This window comes from Amblyomma mixtum, chromosome 8 (assembly GCF_055824585.1).
Source record: "Amblyomma mixtum isolate Tamu chromosome 8, ASM5582458v1, whole genome shotgun sequence".
Taxonomy (NCBI): domain Eukaryota; kingdom Metazoa; phylum Arthropoda; class Arachnida; order Ixodida; family Ixodidae; genus Amblyomma; species Amblyomma mixtum.
The window spans coordinates 20657368-20679605 of NC_143019.1; the positions used below are offsets into that span (position 1 = coordinate 20657368).

General features: G+C 47.8%; 1 pseudogene across 1 annotated transcript; it reads left to right on the forward strand.

Moving 5' to 3' along the window:
• Positions 1 to 4293: 4293 nt before the first annotated feature.
• Positions 4294 to 21827, forward strand: LOC149331603 (kelch domain-containing protein 2-like; annotated as a pseudogene). Its single transcript, XR_016285088.1, has 10 exons — positions 4294 to 5375; positions 6575 to 6628; positions 13497 to 13718; positions 15631 to 15724; positions 17914 to 17982; positions 18574 to 18713; positions 19989 to 20101; positions 20199 to 20359; positions 20982 to 21028; positions 21596 to 21827. The product of XR_016285088.1 is annotated as a kelch domain-containing protein 2-like (transcript).
• The last annotated feature ends 411 nt before the right edge of the window (positions 21828 to 22238 follow it).

Below are 22238 nucleotides of genomic sequence, written 5' to 3' on the forward strand. Positions count from 1 at the left end.
CCTGAGGTCGCCTACACGCATGTCATCCGCAACACGCACACCCCGTTCGAGCCGGTCCTGATCGACACCAACAGCAGCGACACGCCTAACGAGACCGACTTCAGGCTGGCTCCCGACGTGGATACATTGCTGGACGTCAGCGCAGCCGCCGGAGGATCGGTCGAGCTGCCTGACGCGCCTGCCGAAGGCGCCTACTTCTTCTGCGCGACTGAGGCGTGTAAGAACATGGCCGCTTACCTAGAAGGCCTCCTCAGTCCCCACCGCGACACCTGCAGTAGCCTGTACGACCACGTCTGCGCTGCCTGGACCCGGAGTCACAGACACCTGGCGGAGTCCAGGGGCCACTACAGCGTCGATGACGCCGTCCTGGACGCCGTTCTGGAGAAGGTGGGGCGTCTATGGTCCAGTACGGAGGGTCCGGTCTCGGAGCAACGAGATTTCTACTCCGACTGCATCGCGGGCCGCCTGGTCTCCGAGCAAGACCTCGAGGATATTACCAACGACCTGGTGTCACTGACAGAAGAACGGACGCCGGGCACATTGGCCGAGATCATCGTACGTATGGCTTCTATCGGCGTGTCACCATTTTTCGAAGTCTCTGTAAAAGATGCAAACGACACCTTCTACGTGGACCTCGTTAACTCTGGAGACAGTGCAACGAAGGAGCACGTAACAACGGACCATGAAAGCAAACTAGTGGATCAACCTAACACTGACGAGGGAGACGGCGCTGCAGCGTCCCCATCTGACGGAAAAAACGAGAGCACCGAATTCTTTCTCAATTTGGAACGGCACATGTGCCTCAAGGTTACCCAGATGACTGGCATTTTTAACAGAACTTGCGTCTTGTCAGTAAACTCCTCCAAGTCGCCGGGTTGGGATTATGAGTGGTACGCATCAAAGGGACCGGCACGCTTAGCGACCGCCGTCGCGTTCATGCTTGAAGACCTGTCAGCGTACCATAAGGAAATTGAAAAGATGATTAGTTCGTTTACTTCGTTCCGGATCACCGTCGCCCCTAAGCGGGAACGATTGATCAGATGCCTCCGATTTATCGACCAATATGACCCTGACCTCATATCACACCTAGTAAGAAATAACCTCGCATCGTTGTTTAAAGCGGACGCTGGAGAAATGCTTGGACAGCTGAAAAAGTTTTTGCATAAGAAGATGCCAAATGCGTCCGCTATCAACCTTTATTTGGACGTAGCTGGGCTTTCAAAGAATGCCTTATACACGTATCAATACTCCGACGACCTTTATGGCAAAGATGCAGCGAACGTCTCCAGGCTGAGAAGCTTCCTCGAGAGGTCAACCTGGAAACGATGGACCGGAGGCTTTATTTCGAAAACCTCGGCGCTGTCCCTCACGCCAGCGTTTTCTCAGAACTCGTCCACACTGGAGGTTCGCATTGGCGTGTTCAATCTCTCGACGTCAGAAGACCAGTGGCTTCGTGACCTAAGCATAGCCAGAACTGGTCCTCGCGTATTCAAGACATTGTTTCTGGGCCCGCTTTCTCCGGAACTTGCGCGAACTCGCTTTTTCAGGTGCATCTCGGAAAGGTCGAAGTCTGCGCGTCACTTCAACGAACGTGGTTTGCGGGGCGTCATCCGAAAGGAGGCTTCCTTCGCTGGAGATTCCGAGCTTCAACTGGACTTGGAAGAGCTCGCATCCTTTTACGTCGCGCTTCAAGCCTATCGCGCGCGCGTCGGCGAAGCAGTCGCAGTTCCTGGCAGTCTTCTCAACAGTGACACACTGTTCCTGCTGTACTACGTGTTCAACAACTGCGAAGCTGAGTCGCCTGATACTGCTGGAGGTCGGCTGCAAGATACGACAGGCCCCGATGATCGCAGCTCTGGCGGTTTCATTTCCCGCCGTCGTCGTGTGGACTCTGTGGCAGCCATGTTTGGCGGTATGCTGCTAGAGAAATGTGTGACACTCTCCGACCTCTCTTCTTGTGAGGTAGAGAGTGACGATCAGTTCTAGGCGGCATAGGTTCCCGGTAACTAGCGGCACCTGTCGGAGTCTTGCTGTAACAATTAGAATCGTGTGTGGAGGTATCGCGAGAAAAACAAAACCTTTCCAAATTGAGCCTCGTCATATTCTGTCTGAACTGCTGTGTGCATCTGGCTTATGCCGTGTGCACATGACTGTCCAGTGAGCAGCACGGCGATACCTGGGGTTATTGTTGCGAGTGTCTGCGCTGGCTGAACAGAAGCTAGCGTTGAAAGCATAAGCCGCTAGGGGGGGGTCAGGAACACTGAGGTACTACGTTCGTTAAGAACACCTTCAGCCCCTAGCACACTTGCACGAGCCAAGCTCGTCATAAGCCGATTGTCATATCTGGCTACTGACGAATCCAGCTCGACATGTTTTCTAGCGCTCTGTGTCCAGTTTAAGGCGAGTAGTGCTCGTTCAAAACATTTCTGGTTCGCCAAAAGATTGCAGCACGGTTACTAATTTACTATAATTACCATTTGGGTACCGTTTTCGAAAAGAATTGTGCCCGTAAGGCGGTCAAAAGTAGAAAATAAAGGGAAAGAAGAGTGCTGTCAGAAAGTGTGCTTCTCCTCCTGCCCATTCTAGGGTACCCTCGCGCACCTTTGATTAGACGGGCTCTGAAACACCTTCCCAGGAGCGCACATCAACTAGCTCAGTCACTGCGTTGAGTTGTCACAAATACCTGAGCCAAATAATAGGCTTCTACCTACACGCAGCGGAGAACCCACAACCTTCAGTAAAACAGCAAGTTGAGCGAGTTGATACATTCTCCCCAAACCCGTCTCGCGTCTCCTGTCCCGCCTTTCTCTTCACATTTTTGGGCAAGGTGTGTGAACTGTTTTTTTTTCGCTGCTTTCTCGGTGTGGTTTGAACAGCGCTAAATTTTTTAATTTTGGTGCCGTGCTCCTGAACGCGGCTTTCTCTCTTCTCAAACAACAGGCTCGGCCAATCATGTTATATTAATTTTATGCAAAATCAAGACATAAATTTAGCCTTTCTTATGCACACCAGCCACGTAGTGTGTAGTTCCTTTGTATTTTCATATTCCTGAAGATATTATTCTGATATTCTGCTCAGATTATGTCATACGTTATCAGTTGCATGCGTTTCAAGTGTTTGCGCTGTATTTTTCGCATTTATGTTTATTTGTTCTCAACGAATACCTTCTGCTGTATGTGTTAGCACCCCCTCCCCCTCATTTAATACCAGGGATACCGCAGCCCTTCTGCGGGAGCTCCCAGGGATATTTAAATAAATAAATAAATAAATAAACAAACAAATAAATAAATAATCTTATGGCTGTGACCATTACTCCTCATTGAAGGCCAGGAAAAATCGACTGGATGGGTAAAAAGGCTACACTGCACAATAATCAGATTAAAAAACAGTTGTAAGCTAGTAATACCATATATTATATAGGTTTTCCCCTCCCTTATTCATTTTGTGATCGCAAAGGACCATCTACCACACCCTCTCTCTACCATATATTATTCAGTACATTATAAAGGCATATCAGACCAACATTTTTTGTAATCCAGGTAGCTTTCAAAGCCGAAAGTTGGGCAAGTTGGATAACTTTCATGATGTAAAAATAGCGCGAAAGAAACACGAGGGACGGAAAGGGAACGACGCAGACAAGCTTTCATGCATTGCATTCGGACCTACATTCGTCGGGAGCCTTGAATTTATAAATAATTAATATAATTCTTGTATAACTGAAAAATATGCCTCAGCAATATCCCTGTCTGCTTGGTGCTTGAGTGCTGTTTGAGAGAGACAGCAACATGATTTTCAGAAAGATTGGGGTCACGAAAAGGGGTAGTCATCCCATCTCCATGGTGGGCCTCTTATTCCTAGGCCGAACGGCAGTGACCTGTCCGGCGATGCCGGCCGGCAACCTCTTCGGCCCTTCTCGTGACCCGGAGTTCAACTTCCGCGTCCTAGCTGAGGAGCACGGCCTCCCACTGAAATCCGTTTGATTGATTGTAAAACATTTTATTCGCCGGGAAGAGCTTGGCAAGAGGTCGCGTTTGAAATCGCGAACAAAACTATGTTCACAACTCGCGCTCACCACGAGCCATAGTTGCCGACTGAGAGTTGCTGGCGTTGCTGGGAAGACTCTAAATCTAAATATACAGCGGAAATAACAGTCTGCCAGGCTGTGAGACAGATTCGGAAAGCAATCGTACTCAAAGACAACAACTTGACAAACGCAGCAAACAAGACCGATAAACAGCGATCAATGCTCGTTTTCTTTTCCACACAGCTGCGCTGGTGCCATCTGTAGGGCTGCAGCGTAGAGGCGCACAGCGACTGGGCGACTGTGTCGAGGGGCTGCGGCTTCTGGGGCACGGTTTCTAGGTGGGCACGAACGCCGACCGAAGGACTCCGCAAACAGCAGCAACGGCGTCAGGGATGCCCGGTAGGTTGACGCTTCGCGTCGAGCCTTTCCGGTAGCGTTAAGCATGAGGAGGAGCGCGGCCGGGCCAGGCCCTAGCGCTCAGGAGGAGCCAGCAGCTACGGAGCGGTGGTGGTGGTGTCAACGAACCTTGCCCCACCGTCGCCGGGCCGCCGTGTGACAGCATCTACGGCGCAGCGAACGAGAAAGAGACGACTCGGGAAGAAAAATTAAAGAGCAAACCCGTCCAGCGCCCAAACCGCGGAACGAACATGCCGCGACGGAAGACACCCAAGCCGCTGTACCGCCTCTGCGTCGTCTACGTCGCCCGCACCATCCACTCGCTGTGTCCGGCGCACGACGACGCGGCGACCAGCGTATTCCCGCCGCACGTGAGCGAGGACTTGGTGGACGCGCTGCAGTCGTACAAGCAGTCCAACTTCACCTCGCTGCACCACCTGCTGACGCATCGGCTCCGCCGTATCAGGCTCAGCTTCATCGACTGTCACCTACCCGTCGACAAGCCGTCGCGGCTTCCGCGTCTCCTGCGCCAGATCTCGGAACACGGCAAGCAGCTCGTCGAGTTCTCGCTCGTCGGCGCCGTGGATCAGGAGGACGCGTCGCTGGTCGACGCCCTGTGCAAGCTCCCGCGGCTACGCCGGTTGACGCTCTGCCTCTGCAATGTGACGGACCGTGTGGTGTGCTCGATCGCCGAGCACTGCCGGGAGTTGAGCGAGCTCAAGCTGTCCGGCCAGCGCGTGACGGACGAAAGCCTCTACATGCTCGTGGCGTGCTCTCAGCTGCGTACGTTGCTGCTTGAGAGCGACATGTGCTTCGATCCGCGCATCAGCGTCGCCTCGTCGTTCCACTTGCTGCGCGGACTGCCCCGCCTGCAGACGCTCAAGATCCCGTTCCTCACCGAGGCGCTGCTTCTGTTCCCCGAGGGCTGCAAGCTGTCTCTGGTGGAGTACACGGAACGCGGCCAAGGGAGTGACACTCTCATAGAGCCAATGGGGCCGTTTTTTTTCGAAGGCGATGGTGGCGGCACCTGGGAGAGGCGGTAAACGCATCAAAAATCCAATATGGCGGCGCGCTTTTAGGCGGCTGGTTGTGGCCGGTTGCTCGCGCTACAGTGCACTGTACTCGCGCGTTCCTGGTGCTGGCGGCCGCTAGCTCGATCCAAGCTTTGTAAATAGTGTTGATCAACTGATCCCGCGCTGCAATCACGCTTTAATTCCTAAGTGCTTACGGAATCTGCTCACTCGCTTTTGTATTTCGATGTGTCTGTTGATGTAGCATATGGTGTATGGTGGCGAGCGGCGCGACTGCTTAGCAGATGCGCTCGATCGAGAACGAAAAGCGTAAATGGTTTTGTACAAAGAACAATTTATTAAAAGAACATCATCAGTGACAATCGATGTCAAAAAAGGGATTTTAAGTATGAGTGACATTGCAGTATCAGACAAGCATCCTAAAAATCAAAATAAAAAAACGCCATTATGTAAACCTAAAAGACATGAGCGCACAGAGAATATATAGGGGATAAAAAATGGTATCAAGGTACAGTATACATAATAAAATGCTACATGACTGAATATACGTTTGTACGCGACTTTGTAAAGAGATTTAGGTAAATAGCAGGGAAGTAAAACATCTGACCTGTATTGAAACATATCAGTCTGTGGCTATGAATAAACACACGCAGAGAAAGGCAGAGAAAATTTTTAACCTTTGACTCGTGTAGAAGAAATCACAGTGCGTTGGGCTAGGGACAACATAATATGCTGCAGTGCTAGTTCTTAGTATAAAGACTCCAAGAAAAGCTCACTGTGTGACTCGACATGACGCCAATGACGCTGCTGCAGTGCGAATGTCGCCGACGTCGCCGTTTTCGCTTGCGCGGCTGACCGTGCGTCGTCTGCTTGTCGTCTGCTGCTACGTTACCCGCGTCGTCATCTTCGCAACTAATTTCTTTGATGTCTCATTTTTAATACCTATGGCTGGTTATAATTTAGTTCATAAGCATGTTTTTATTATTGATAGTGGTCGAAAAATTTCACATTTATTAGGCTTAACTGCAGCCCCGTTTACCGCCGATACCAGGATCGCTGCAATCGTTTCGACCGGGGCGCACCCTCGGCGCGGACGCGCAACTTGCAACATGCCACAGCCCTGACGCGGCCTGAGCCCGCTGCTTCAGTGCACTACCGCGCTGCCTCACATCGTCAGGTATAATGCCGCTTTTACTGGTGCATTTCGCGCTTTTGTTGCTTCTGTGCGGTGTTGAAGCTGACACTGATGCGGCCTAAGCATCCTAAACCCTGCATAACGAGTGATTACCAAGTCTAGAACAGGCCAAATCTTAAAGTTTAACCCTACAACGCGGGTGCATTGTTTTGGTGCCTGTATGAGCGTTGCCTTCCTGCCGTTGAGTGTAGTGAAACACATTTAGGCATGTGCGACCAGTAACCTACAATTGAGATAGGTTTCACAAGGTTGGACACATTGCCGATGCCACTGCAAATGGCAGTGCAGTGCAAAGTAGTTTGCAAAGCTTGGCTGGAAAGCTTGCTGCTTAATTATATCTGCTATCAGCTGATAGAGTAATGTTGCACGTATAGAAGCCATCATTGCATTCGTTGTATTGTTTGTTTGCCTTCTTTGACAAATGATGTGTACCACTACTAGTTACACTTGAGTATGCCACTCATCAGCTGATCATGCATAGTTAAGGCTTCCATGCGTTGGTTTAATATTGTTACGTGCTTAGCACGCACGTGAAAAGAGATATGGAGACCCAAGTTAAGGCTATGATTAATCAGGCTCTTCCCACAACCGAGCGTCGCACTCTAGTGGAACTCCTTCTGAAGCACGTGTTCGTGTTCGACTTTGCCAAAGACGATTTTACACCACCGCCTACCAGTCGTATTCATCACACGATCAACACCGGCTCCGCACCTCCTATACGCCAGAAGCCCTATCGAGTCTCAGCCACTGAACGTAAGTTAATAGATGACCAAGTTCAAGAGATGCTAAAGCGAGGCATAATTCGAGAGTCTTCCAGTCCTTGGGCAGCTCCAGTTATCCTTGTTAAGAAAAAAGATGGCACATGGAGGTTCTGTGTTGACTACCGTCGCTTAAATACAGCCACAAAGAAGGATGTCTACCCGCTTCCACGTATAGATGACGCAATTGATTGTCTGCACTCCGCTTCATACTTTTCTTCTATTGATTTGCGATCCGGCTACTGGCATATCCCCATGCACACTGCAAATAGGGAAAAAACGGCATTCATAACACCAGACGGACTTTACGAGTTTAACGTTATGCCTTTCGGATTATGTAATGCACCTGCAACATTCGAGCGATTCATGGATACAATCCTGCGTGGCCTTAAGTGGCAAATTTGTTTATGTTATTTGGACGACGTTGTAATTTTTGGCAAAGCGTTTAGTGAGCACAACAGCCGCCTGGATATTGTGCTTGATTGCATGGAACGAGCTGGCCTTATCCTCAATTCCAAGAAATGTCATTTTGGGAACCGTGAAACAATTGTTCTTGGTCATTTAGTTGATAAAGAAGGTGTTCGACCAGATCCAAAGAAAATTGAAGCTGTCAAAAGTTTTACGGTGCCTTAATCAGTGAAAGAGCTGCAGAGTTTTTTAGGGCTTTGCTCGTACTTTCGACGCTTTATAGCTAGGTTTGCGGACATCGCTTACCCACTCAAGTGTTTGCTGCATAAAGATGCACCGTTCGATTGGACCAGCGAATGTGACGCAGCTTTCCGACATCTGAAATTTCTTTTGACCTCGGGCCCCATCCTACGCCACTTCTGCCCATCTGCACCAATTGAAGTGCATACTGATGCAAGTGGTATCGGTATCGGCGCTGTACTTATACAACGCCATGGTCACGATCAGCACGTGGTAGCATATGCCAGCCGTTCATTGAGTAAGAGCGAAAGAAATTACACGGTTACTGAGCAAGAATGTCTCGCCGTTGTTTTCGCTGTACAGCGCTTCCGCTCCTATCTGTACGGGGATGCTTTCACCGTCGTGACCGACCATCACTCGCTTTGCTGGCTAGTGAGTCTTCGTGACCCCTGTGGCCGGCTTGCTCGATGGGCTTTGCACCTACAAGAATTTAATTTCACTGTGGTGCATAAAAGTGGCCGTAAACACTCAGATGCCGATTGTCTTTCCCGTTTGCCGCTTCAAACGACTGATGACGACGCAGACAACTTTGATGAATACTTGGCGTCACTTTCACAAGGCTTCCCCGATCTTCAAGTTTTCCGAACTGAGCAACGCAAAGACCAAACTTTAACCTCTTTGTTTGATGCCGCTCAAGATTCTGTAAAGAATACTTTTTGCATTCGCGACGGTTTGCTTTATAAGAGGAATTTCGCTTCTGGAGGAGCACGCACGCTTCTTGTTGTACCCGAAAACCTACGCATCACAGTTCTTGAAATGATGCACGACGACACCACGTCTGGGCACTTGGGAGTGACACGCACACTCCACCGCACACAACAACGATTTTACTGGCCTAACATGCGTTCAACCATCCAGCACTATGTAGCCAGCTGTGTGCAATGCCAGCGCTTTAAGCTGCCGACTTCAAGTCCACCGGGCAAACTGCGACCAATCACACCTCCAACAGCCCCGTTTGAGCAAGTTGGCATTGACCTCCTTGGACCTTTCCCACGGTCCTCTAAAGGAAATCGATGGATTCTTGTGTGCGTAGACCACTTAACCCGTTATTGTGAGACAGCCGCGATACCAGCTGCTACTGCGTCTGAAGTATCTAACTTCTTACTTCGATTCGTCATTCTTCGGCACGGCCCTCCTGCAGTTCTCATTAGCGACCGTGGACGCCAATTTACAGCGGACGTTGTTGAAGAACTTCTCCACCTCAGCAGCTGCAGTTTTCGCCACTCCACACCATATCATCCCCAAACGAACGGTGTGGTAGAACGCACCAATCGGACGCTCACCACCATGCTTGCTATGTACGTCGCTGCAGATCATAAGCACTGGGATGGCGTCCTCCCGTTCATTACTCATGCATACAACACAGCGCAACATGAGACAACTGGCTACAGCCCCTTTTACCTGCTCTATGCTCGCTCGCCTCGCTGCGGCCTTGACACCATTCTACCATTTTTCATCCGCGACGAACCTTCTCTTGCGACCACACTCTGCAGAGCTGAAGAAGCTCGCCAGCTTGCCCGCGTTCGAATTTTATCTTCGCAAGAGCGTTCCAAGAACCGCTACGACGTCCAACACCAAGAAGTTTCTTATGTTCCTGGTGACATTGTGTGGTTGTGGACCCCTCTACGCAAGCGTGGTCTGTGTCAGAAACTGTTATCCCACTACACTGGACCGTTTGTTGTGTTGGAGTGCATAAGTGACGTTAATTACGTTATATCACGACTAACTGCTAGTGGTCGACGGTCACGCCAGTCTCAGGTGGTGCATGTAGCCCGCCTCAAGCGATTCCATCCCAGACGGTCTATTTAACCCGCCCGACGGGCTTCGTCTGCGAGGAGGGAAATGTCACGTGCTTCCACAGAGCCTCGACGGAAGAAGCAGAAGAAGACCAGCGGGGAGAAAGGAAGAGAAAGAGCTGAAGGACGCTGGTAGGCTTCCTGCTTCCATCCTGCTCCGACCGATCCCCTCTGTGAATAAACCCCCGTGCGTGCTAAGCACGTAACAATATTCGTAGTGGTCCAGCAACAACTGAGCAGGAACAAGCTCATTCCTCTGTCAAAATAGTGACAACTGTCAGAGTTCTTCCATGTCGAGCACTAAGCGTTTTTATGCCGTTTGCCACTGATGAAACACATTGTTTTTTTTTAATCCGAATTTTCGAAATCTGAAATCAATTTGCTCACACCTTCTTGATTGTCTGAGTGCTCCAATGACATCATACTCTTAGTACTGTGCTGTAACATTTGTTAATCTTGCAAGAGATGTCTGAAAGGAAGCTTCAACTTTTTCATGGCAGGCTTGCTTGCCGAGGCAGAGGCAGGTATTTGCCTGGACATTTGTGTCTCACCCAGTATGTGATCTGGACACTAGCTTTATTGAACGGATTGAAAGTGTGGGGTCTAACTTTTTCGTAAAATTCTGTTCGATTGGTGTGGGTTTGCAAAGCTGCAAATTATTGAGCCGTGCTCTGGTAAGTGCAAATTTGTATCCCTCGCAGGAACTGAGTATAGTCCTCATGCGAGCTGACGTGTAACACCACCCTGTTTGGTTAAGAAATCTAAATTCAGCTTGCAGATGGAATTTTTATAAATGGAGACAAGATTTTGCAGTGTTGTTGAACAGCAAAGCAGTAAATGGGATTAAGATCCGGTCACGGTTCTATTCCCATGCTTGTGACAGCCGGATTAATAGATTCTGACATGCTGTGTGCTTTGTGTGCATGTGTTTACGTGCCCTCATCACTTGAATTCTGCCGCGGCAGCTAGAATTTCTTTGGAGGAGAAATTCTAGAGGCCCGTGTACTGTGCAATGTCAGTGCACGTTAAAGAACCCCAGGTGGTCGAAATTCCCGGAGCCCTCCACTACGGCGTCTCTCATAGCCTTAGTCGCTTTGGGATGTTAAACCCCATAAACTAAACCAAACCAATATATTATTTCCCAGACAGCATAGCAGTAAAATGCAGCAGAATGCATGAAATGCAGTATCTAGCCGTATCTCATGTAATGTACTGCTTTTTAAAAAAAACGTGTTTTTTTGCCATTTTCGGAAGCGGATGGCGTGCTGAACATTGGTATAAACAAAAAGAATGAAGTCATGGAAAACAGAAACATGAAGACTATGTGAACATTTTATTGCTCTCAGTGCTTTGCATTAAAATATCTCAATTCTTCAATTTTTTTAGCTTCCTGGCAGCTACCTTCCGACTGCTGGCCTAAATGGCGTCATTCTTCAATTTGATGATCGTGCAGCCTCACCATGCGTATAGTCAAAGATATTGCCAGATGCGGAAGGACTGTGACAGCACGTTTCACATGTGGAGACGGCTCAGTTTCTAAACTAAGAAACACGATGGACTTTCCTTCGCAGTGACTGTCCGAAACTTTGTGTCGCGAATGTTGACTAGCTTGATTTGCAATACTGCAAATGAAGACACTAATTCTTCTCGCTTGCCTTGATAGAATTGTTGATGGCTTCCTGGAATGTTTTTGTTTAGCGTTGGGTTTTACAGAACATAAGATAAGCAATCAAAAGCGATCAAATTCCAGTTACTTACATTGGAACGCATAGTTGGCGTAAAATCCTTGCGAGGAACTACTATCATCAAAGTTTTCTGCGAGCTTCATCCTTGGGAAAACCAAGCACCCTAACTTTTTGACCACCGTCGCAATTTCCGTGGCACCCATGCACGCAGCACCGGCCTATGTTGTTGCGGTTACAAAATGAGAGTGTTTTGCTTCAGCACCACATCATGGTTTAAACGCAAACAAGTAAAAAGAAAACAGTTTGACGATCTGCAGCTCGAAAACAGAGAAGCCGGAAAAGACAAATGTCAGTACGTTCGCTGCCTAACCTAACCAACGTGGCACGGTCCACCCGCGTCGCCTCCCAGGTGCCATGCTCCTTTGTTGCATCCGCCTGCGTTTCACAGAAGACTCACCATCGTTCGCGGCAAAGCCTTTCGCGGTCGGGCAGCTAGTGTGACGTAGGCCACTGTGGAGAGGAGGAGTGAACAGGCCTTGTCTAGTCTAGGTGGCTTTGTCTGTAGTCGTTGTATACAGTGCACCCCCCTCCTCCTCTTCCGGGGTCACCGTCCCGCCTGATGTGGTACAGTACATGTAAACAGCGGCGTGTCGCCTCCGCGAGATACGCAAGGAAATGCGATCCGCCCCTGTCGTATTAATGTAAACGAACAAGGGTTCTGGTTGCAAAAGTTTTCCTGTAAGTCGGCTTTCCTCCACTGGAGAGCTGCAAGAAAGCTGACTTGGGGTTAGCGCGAGGGGAGATGACTCAGTCACCCTCCACTTTACTCTTCTTAGAAAAGGTGAGGGGGGCTTCCCCCTAATCTGCGTGACCTTGGAAACCCCGACCATCGCCGCCAGCTTTGAGATAGAGTGTAAAAGGGCAGTTTTTTTTTTTTTCTGGGCTGTGGGGTGAACCTGAGGGAGCTTTCCTCAACTCTTTACTGTACTGCGAGCACTGCTCAGTGCCCAATATGGCGGCGCCCATCGACCTCGTTTTGAAAAGGTTTCGCTACCATGTCATAGCGGGGAGGGGGGATTGAGTCTCACTAGAGGGGGAACTTTGGGTATTGTGGTTGCAGAGCACAAAAGTCTTATACATTGTAGCAGAAATAGAAGGACTTGTAAGCTCATAGTGGTGTTTCCGAAAACATAGGCAAATGGGGATGAGCATCCCAGATCTCTCTCGTCCTTTCAACAACTTTCCTTTCATACAGATAAAGGGGCATCTCCCACCTTGCACCTCTGCGGTGGCTCAGTGGTTGTAGCACTCCGCTGCTGACCCGAAAGACGTGGCGATGCGGGTTCGATCCCGGCCACGGCGGTCGAATTTCTGTGGATGTGAAATTGTAGAAGTCCGTATACTGTGTGATGATGTTAAAGAACCCCAGGTGGCCGAAATTTCCGGAGCTGTTCACTACGGCATCCCTCATCGCCTGAGCCGCTTTGGGGCATTTAAGCCCCACCCCTCTAAACCAAACCAAACCTTTCATTTTTTTTTTCAAGCTGTTTACACCAGTGGCCTGAAGTGAGCTATATTGAACCTGCTTTTGTCTCTGACGCTTAGTTGTGGTGACATCAACTATAATACTGTAGAGTGGAATGTTGTTAATTCTAACTCGAGGTTTATTTTAACTGATGCTTTCATCATTTTAGTGTACTGAAAAGGGTTCCCTTAACTGCAACATATATTTGGTCCCTGTCAAGTTTTAGTTACGAAGAGTTGACTGTATTGATTATTTACTTAAGTAGTAACTGATATTAATGTGTGCTGCGCGACAGTTGCATTCTTATATTTCTGCTAGGTGCTGGAAACAAGTGCCCAAATAAATTTCTGGGAAATTCACATGTTTGCTCACACACAGGACGCTACGTAACACGACGGGAGATGTCCCTCCAGGCACGTCGGGCGCGATCGCCCGGGTGCTTGGTGACGCGCTGTACCTGTTTGGTGGATTCCACACCGACCGAAACACCAACCAGCTGTACCGGCTGAACCTGACCACCCTCATGTGGGAACTGGTGGATGCCCAGGGGCACCTGCCCACACCTTGTGACAAGATGGCCGGCTGGACTCACCGTGACTGGTGAGCAGTGGACTGGTGCACAGTTGGGGGGGGGGGGGGGGGGGTGGAGGGAGGGGGGGGGGATAACCACTTGTTGTCTGCGCAGCTTTGGCGTGAAACCGTGCCCTTTCCAGTGCATTCATGCGCTCGTTGCACCTAGCTGTGACTGGCCATGGCGTTTCAAATGAAGGCGCCTTTGGCAGAAATTGTGCGATTTCTGCAAGTTAAAACTTCACTGAATGCACAACAGAAGACTACAGCATTTTTTTGTTATTTGCATCGTTTTCGCATCTGTACTGTTGAGGTGACCGAGGTAAAAAACAAAAAAGAGCGCCCAGCATATTTGAAAACGTATACTGCATACATGACTGTATGGGTTGTGTATATGTTATACAGGTCAGCTTGGAAGACGAGAAAGATGTAGAAGACAGCCTTGATAGAGAATGCAGGGGCTTCTATGCACATGCGCAGTCTAGCACTCCAGTGGCAGTTGCGCACAGCGTTTCATTAACTTTAGTCACTTTGGATGGCCTGCCATGTTTTCCACAGACTGTAGCTTACACCTGGAGCATGAGGCACAACAACCAGTTTTGGCTGTATAAAGTCTTTTTTTTTTTCAGCTGGTCATAAGCGCAAATTGTGTCATCTGTACTCAGGCACTTATTTACAAGTATTGACCTAATTTTATAGTGTACCCACAAAGTAACTGAGGTAATATATATGTTTATATATTATGTAATATAATTTATATATTATATATTCTTTCTTGGTGTGGCTGTCCAAAGCGAATACAGTAAAGCCCACTTTTAACAATATTCAAGTGCCATGGAAATACCATTGTTATAACCAATAATTGTTATAACAGGGTTGTGCCGAAAAAAATAAAAGATGACAAACTTCAGAGCATTTATTGACAGTAAATACCCGAAAGGGTTTGATTGTTCTAATGCCTGTAAAAGCTCGTTAATTCGAACTTCAGGAAACCGGAATAATGTTCACCGTTCACCGATGACCAAAGCACCGCCATCGCTGCGCCACCAGGAGCTTCGCGCACCTCCATGTCACAGGAATCAAGCCGGCTTTCCGGAAGTGATTCTTATGGGAAATTCAAGAAGCATGCAGAACCAAGGGTGCGGTGACAGCTGACAAGAGAAAAAAAATGCGCTGGCTGCATGCACGTGCACTGCACCGACTGATTGGGGGTACTCATGGCGTGCGTAGCCAATGCAGCAATGCAGCAGCTCTCCTGACGCAATGACGCCTGCCTCTTTTGCTATCATGGCGTTGCTGCGCCAGCTTAGTCCATTGGTCGGCCCCACACGCTCGAGCTTTTGTGTTGTAAGCATGGTTTTGCTGGTGTGGTTGTAGCATTTTCTTCTTTCTTTTTCTATAATAGTTGACACTCAATTACCAGATTTAATTGTTATAGCCAATAATGTGCCTTGACAGCATTGCTATAAGCAGTTTATTTTACCATAGAACACATGGCAAAGCTGATGGTGCCATGACTGACCATTGTTATATCCGATATATTGTTATAACCAGTATTGTTATAAGTGGACTTGACTGTATATGCAAGCAAAGTGGATACTATTGTGAAAAGTTTGTTGTTATTTTCCTAGTCTACACCAGGAAGTTTGAAAGCAGAATTTTTGTTGTGGCTGTGTTAAAGCTGTTGATAATGGGTTGACATGAGAATGGTTTTCCATGACTACCCTATGGCCCTACTTAATATCTCTTTAAGTAGGGCCTTAGATAGTAAATCTCTTGTAACCTCTTTGCTTGTGGATTGTCTGTGGAGTAAGAGTTTCACCTTTTAAAGCTGGCTAGTCTGCAGACAATAGTCTGGAGATTGCAATGCATTAGTGTTTGATTGAGCAGCATATGTCCAGACGTAATGTATGTCAGCTGTCGCCTTTTCCTTGTTTTACAGCCTATATGTATTTGGCGGGTTTGGTACAACACCACGCCCGGGAGTATAACGGCCGCCCGACTTCGCCTATGTCCATGACATGCAAGCACCGTGGGTAAGTGTCGAATCTGTAGCTTGGCAAGCTAACTGCCTATACTTCGTCTCACAAGATGTTTGCAGCACTACGGAAGGTAGAGCTCTCTCGTCCAATCAGGACTGCAGAAACACAGAAAATAGTCCCTCGAATATTTGAGGACTGTATGACTATTAATCAAAACAATAAGCATTGCAACTAAAAACATGGTTTGGACAGGTATATTTAAATGGTAGGGAGTGTTTCAATCACTGGTGAAATTGCCAGACAAAGCCCGTACGGACACAGCTCTGCGGAGGCCTGCTGCGAGGTAGTGATGCGTCGCCACTTTCCAACATGGCGTCGGTCGAGTCTGTTGTGTCTCCTGTGTGCTCTACACCGACAGTGCGCTGTTTCCCCAAGCAGGCGAAGCAGGTGGCTTTAAATGTTCTTGAAGCGCTTCGCGTCGAGTGCGGGGGCAGTTGGAGTACAAATGCGCTCATCAAGAGGACGCCAAAGCTCACGCAGGTGAGCGAGCTAACGCTTTACAAGTGGACAACGGAGACGTTGAATGCGGGCCGTTTAATGTGCGTTGCCTCTCACGCAGCACATGGGCTTGTTTTGCATTTCGCCACCATCGACACTCGGCTGCCTCGGCACGCTGGAGTAAATAAATTTATATGCACATGACACAATTACTGAAATTTACTGCGACGCGACAACAGAGGAACTGATGAGAACAGGTTGCGACAAAAAAAAAAAAAGTGGGGCTAGTCCCTTTGGAACGGGCGTCCGCCTGTCCAAAAACAAGCCAAAAAAGAATAAAAAGACATCAAGCGCCACCTGCTAGAGGTAGAAAGAAGCCACCTGGACATCAGGCGGATCGAGCCACAGGCGCGTAGGAACACACTAATGTAGTGCGAGCCATCCTGATTGGACGAGAGAGCTGTACCTTTCGTAGTGCTGCAAACAGCTTGTGAGACGGAGTATATATCATTTCATCTCCATGCGTTTTGTTTGCTTTTTGCAGATATCTTGCTTCCTTGTGTTTAATTATGTGTTTGGTGTTGTACTTGTGTGTCATTATTCCATGTATTATCTCTGCTGCTCTTAAAACGACTGAGTTAGTGGGCCATTAGAGTTGCCCTTAGGCAGTTTTTTCCAGTAGCCCTTTCTTGTATTTGTTTATGCATGGAAATAAACATTTGATTTGATTCCTTAGCATGGCTTCTTTGGCATGCCCATTTCATGACCGCTGAAAGACTCTCTCACTCAGTTAAATATGTTTTCTGCTGGCGACAACCATAAGCATTCCGCAATGTCATGCAGAAGCAGCATAACTTTCTTCAAGAGGAAGAGTGCTAATATCATTGAGGGGCTGTTTTTCTTGACAATGTGTCGTTCCAATAGTTAAGATTCTCCACGTTTCATTAAGGGGGGACACTGGTCTTGAAAAGAAAATTTTATTAATTTAGTCATAGTTATGAAATTTTTCAGGGCACATGTATTTTTGTGCGCTGATTCTAGATATGTCATTTCTTTTCATGTAAAACAATTCCTTGAGCACTTATGCACTTTTTATGCAAGTATCTTGCGGAGGGTTTTGAAGAAAATTTGCTGCAGGAAACTCGCTGAAATTGGGTTCTCTTGATACCAAGGAATACAATAAGGGTAAAATTATCATCCTGGCTCTCATAGAACTTGAGTAATAGGGTACTGAAGCTGCCACTTCAGAAACAGGAATACACACTTTCCTTCTCATTTCTGAAGCGACAACTTCAAAACTCTATAACTTAAGTTCTATGATAGGCAGGGAGACAATTTCACCCTTATTGTATTCCTTGGCATCAAGAGAACCCAATGGCACACATTTCAGCGAGTTTCCTGCAGCAAATTTTCTTCAAAACTCTCCTCAAATACTAGCATAAAAAGTGCATAAGTGCTCAAAGAATTTACATGAAATTAAATGACATATTTAGAACCAGCACACAAAAATACATGTTCCCTGAAGATTTCGTAACTGTGACTTCATTAATAAAATTTTTTTTTTCAAGACCAGTGTCCCCCCTTAAAGTTAACAGTGTGCTGTTTCTAATGTAGTTATTGCTTAATTAGTATTGTTTCTTTCACCTGTGATTGATTACAGATTAATAGGTAATCACAATCTGTTAACCCTACTCTCAGCCACTTGTGTTGCAGCACTTGCTGATGCTTATCCATTTTTCGTGCAGAGGGGATGGACCAATCAGCTTGTCATGTTCGACACCCAGACCAACACTTGGAGCTGGCCTCTTTACAAGGTTGGTGCCTAGAAATAGGCATAAATGGAGCTGGCCTTTTTTTTTTTTCCTCCTGTCATAAGTGACAGACCCAGCAAGGGATGCACTAAACAGCTGTGGCTTCTCTTTATAACTATTTTTAGTGACAGTGACCACCTACGGCAAACCTATTTTTACCACTTGCAAACAGCTAACAGCATGCATGTACTTGATATCTTGCATTTAGAATGTCACAAGTATTCGGCATTCAAATGTGCGACGGTTATTTGGTGTTGTGAATTGCGCCAGACACTGAATAATAAGAGCTAGATATGACGTTCTTTATAGGCGTAAGAAGAATGCCAGAAGCCACTTCTTTTGCATAAAAGAGACACAAATTTGCTCTCATGGAATTTGCTGGGGGTTGTGTTTCTGAAGGGAGGGGGCATACAGGATTTGATGTCAGTCTGCTACAACAGAAGTGTGCATCTCTGACGCAAAAGAATATTGGCACCTGTGACCTTGCGGAGAACTGTGATGGGTATTAGTTGGCTTCTGTGGGGGTGCCCTTGTTGACACTAGCAGTCTGTGTGCCTCTTGCGAGTGATAACGGAAGTCTGTTCACTATTCCAGGGCTGAGCTCCAGTGGCACGGGCGGCTCATGCAGCTGCGCAGATTGACAGCCAGGTGTTCATCTTTGGCGGCCGCCACCAGCAGAGCCGGTTCAACGACATTCATCGACTGGACCTGGACTCCATGCAGTGGAGTGGCGCGTGAGTGTGCTCAATTCTTATGTCCGCGAGCTTTCGAGGTGCTTGTGTTTAGCTTTGTGCCAGTGACCCTGGCTTTGCCAAAGTGGAACCTCGTTGATGCATATTTTTTTTGAAGTGAAGGGGAAAATGTAGAATCCAGACTGCCTAAAAGTTTCAGAAATTAAATATTTGAATGAGGTGCGAAGACATTTATTGACTTTTTTATTCATAAAAGTTTTCGGTTACTATTTCTTGGCACAAGGTCTAAACAGTCTTTTCTAGTACTTGGAGAATTCGGTCCACATTTTCTTTAGCGCGGAAACTTGGCAACAGGCAACACATCCGGCTTCGCCCCGTTGCACCAGTGTGCTGTTGGGAAGACGGCGTAGCGACTGTTCGTCGCTGTGTTTTTCGCTCTACATGCCACGTTCCCCAGATCCGGTCCGCTCGTATGTAAGCTCATCGTTGTAGTTCTCAGATGCTGCACTCCGTTGCTCTTGTGCATTGTGGAGAAGCCGCTGTGTTTTCTTCTTTTGAAGTCTCGTGCCTGCAGGAATGGCTCGCTCATATGTTAGTGCACTTTTGAAGGTTTTTTTTTTTTTATGCTGCGCCGCTTTGCACCACGGCACCGCAGAGAAGCCACCGCGGCAGGTTACTGCTGCTACGTTTCAGCTCTCAGTGTCGCGTGTGCCCAGGTTTGGCCCACTCGCATGTTTGCACGCTTCTACGGTTGGTCGCTAAATGTATTATACAACCAGAATTCGTCTTAACTTTTGAGTGTAGTTGTCAGGAAATCATGTTATCCGGGAAAACCTTAACCAGTATACAAACAGTACAACTTAAGGGAGACATTTTTAATGCCTGCAGTTTAGGGCATATGAACTGGGAACATACCACCGAGGTTCCACTACTTGCTTCGATGTTGGAAAGCGCTGGAGATTTTCGTCTGGTGTACTTGCAACATTTGTGTTGGGAAGTCGGAGTCAGTATTCTAGAGCAAGCGTTTTCAGTGGTGCACTTTCTTTTCTGTAACGGAACGTACAGTGTGCTCTTCTTTGTATGCGGCCACTTAGGTGTCAGAGCAAAGAAGCCAGAAGTTCAGATCGCCTGAAGATCCATCTTGCAGCACAAAGCAGTGCAGCTACTTTTTGCAGTCTTCCAAGCAGGATATATTTACTAAAAGACTGCACTTTTTGTGTGACTGCACTTTGGGCTTGTGTTTGCTGATCTAGGTCACCTTTGTGTAGCCCCTGACCCTGGGCGTTGTTGCTGACAGCCAAAATGTTCTCACCCTAGGTTGGACACCATTGGTGAAAAGCCACGCGGTCGTTCCTGGCACAGTTTCACGGCACTCTCCCCATTTCGCATTGTCCTCTACGGAGGTTTCAGCCAAACAGAGGAGCCACTGTGTGAGTAGACCATGCCGAACGGCTGCCATGCGCCTGTGCCTTTGAACTTGGACACTTTGTATGTGAGTGCTTATGCTACGTCCCTCACTGTTTGCAGCTGACTGCTGGCTGTTTGTGGTGCCCATCCTGACCTGGGTGCGAGTGGAGTTCCAGCTGCCTCCACGGCTCTGGCATTCAGCCTGCCTCAGCAGCGAGGGCGAGGTCATTGTGTTCGGAGGTTGTGCGGGAAACATCTTTCAGCGTGGCGGCATCCATGCGGTGAGTCCCAGTGGTGGGCTTTGCATGTGTCGGGTTGCCGAGCTACTCTTAGACTGTGAGGAATTGATGGACCGAGCTTTCCTGCTAAGCTCCTTCATTATAAATAATGACATTATTAATATATAATGTCTTCCACTCAGAGGCTCGGGCAGTTGTGTTCACTTCCCTTTGGTTTGTGTTGCACAGTGACAGATGTTTGTCGAACAATTTAAAGACAGTAGTTAAGGTAAAAACTTCAGTTGCGTTCTGCCTTTGAAGATGCAGTACGCACTAGCTAGTGTTTGAACCGTATGTCATATGTATTCAGTTGGACATGCCCACCTTTGCCGTCTTTGTTCCAATCCATGTGAACTGCCTTGCAGTTACGTCGGATTAGTTTGGGGACAGTTCCTACATTCAGTTTAATTGAAAAAGTTCTCCTCTCTACCTTTTGCCCTTGCCTTGGATGGTTGATATTTCAGACAGTTCATCGTGGCTGTAGTCATTGTGGGGTTTAGTCAGACTTATTGAAGGCTGCAAAGCCAAGCGTCTTTTGAGCGAGCAAACAAATGACTGTACATATGTCGGGGCATCTTAAGAGTAGTGGTTTTTCACTTTTGCTGTTTGTTTTTCGTTTGTGCAGGAGGACACAATCATCACTCTCTCATTTTCACCAAGGAGTCTCTATCGGTGAGTTGAGCGTGGATGGGCAACGCAGCACGTTATTCTCTTGGCAAGTACCAGGTACTGATGCTTGGTCCTTTTGAGCCAGCTGTTGCATATTGGGAAAGCTACGGCTGACAGCGACTGCCATGGCTGAGTGAACATTTCTTGATTGGCGTATTCCTGCTGATTAGCTTGTTACACATTTGACACAGTAAGTGTCAAGACAGTAGAGAAAGCAGACCCACTTCAAAGCATGTTCTCCCTGCCGATTCTACATTCTTGCCGATTCTTGCGTGGAAACTTGCAAAGTGCTTTGCTTTTTCAACTGAGATGTTGAACTTGCCTCTGCTGTGTAGCTCGTAAACACAGATGATGGCCTATATTGCGGTATGACAGTGATATTTTTTGCCAAAAATTAGACCTGAAATTCCTATTTCAGTTCTTGGAACTTGAAAAATTCCTGTCATGGCCAAAATTTACTTCTCAAATTCTCCGAATGGAACACCACTAAGGTGTGGGTACCTAAAGGAGTAATTTGTGAAACCTCCGACTTGTATGCACAACCCAGGGTTTCCTTCTCCCCCCATGTAGGATCTGCCTGGAACAGGTTCTGCGGCTGAGACATTTGCTGCAGTCTCAGTGGCCAACGCTGCCCCCATCTGTCCGGGACACACTGTACCTCATGCACGGGAACACGCGGGGCTCCGGACTGGACGGATCGTGAAGAAAAAACACAGAGCGCCGGGGCAGTCACCTTGTACATAAAATTATGGAAAAATAGTCCTAATTTATATGGCAGAATAAAATTCTTATTCACAAGGTACCTTGTGTGGAATATCTGCACAGAACCAGCTACTGCAACAGGAGTCACACTGTGGGTACATGCATACCAGATTTCCTCCACCAGCCAACGGCGAGCGTGTAAACGTCTCAAGGCAACACGCGCGAGTCACCCAGAAGCCGAGAACGGCACACTCTGTTGTACTGTTGTGCTGGTGCAAACACTGCTTTAGGAGAGAGCAAATGATTGCCACCCCATGCAGTACGTAATCAACCACGCATTAAACACTCGGATTATGTGGGAGAACCTCTCGCTGCAAACCGGCAAGAAGCCTGCTTAGCTTGCCCCTGGTTGCCATCGCTACCGGCGGGTACAATCGACAACTACAGTAAGCCTCCCCTTCCTTTTTCTGTGAACTGAACATTCATCCACATAAGTGCCTTTTAACTCGAG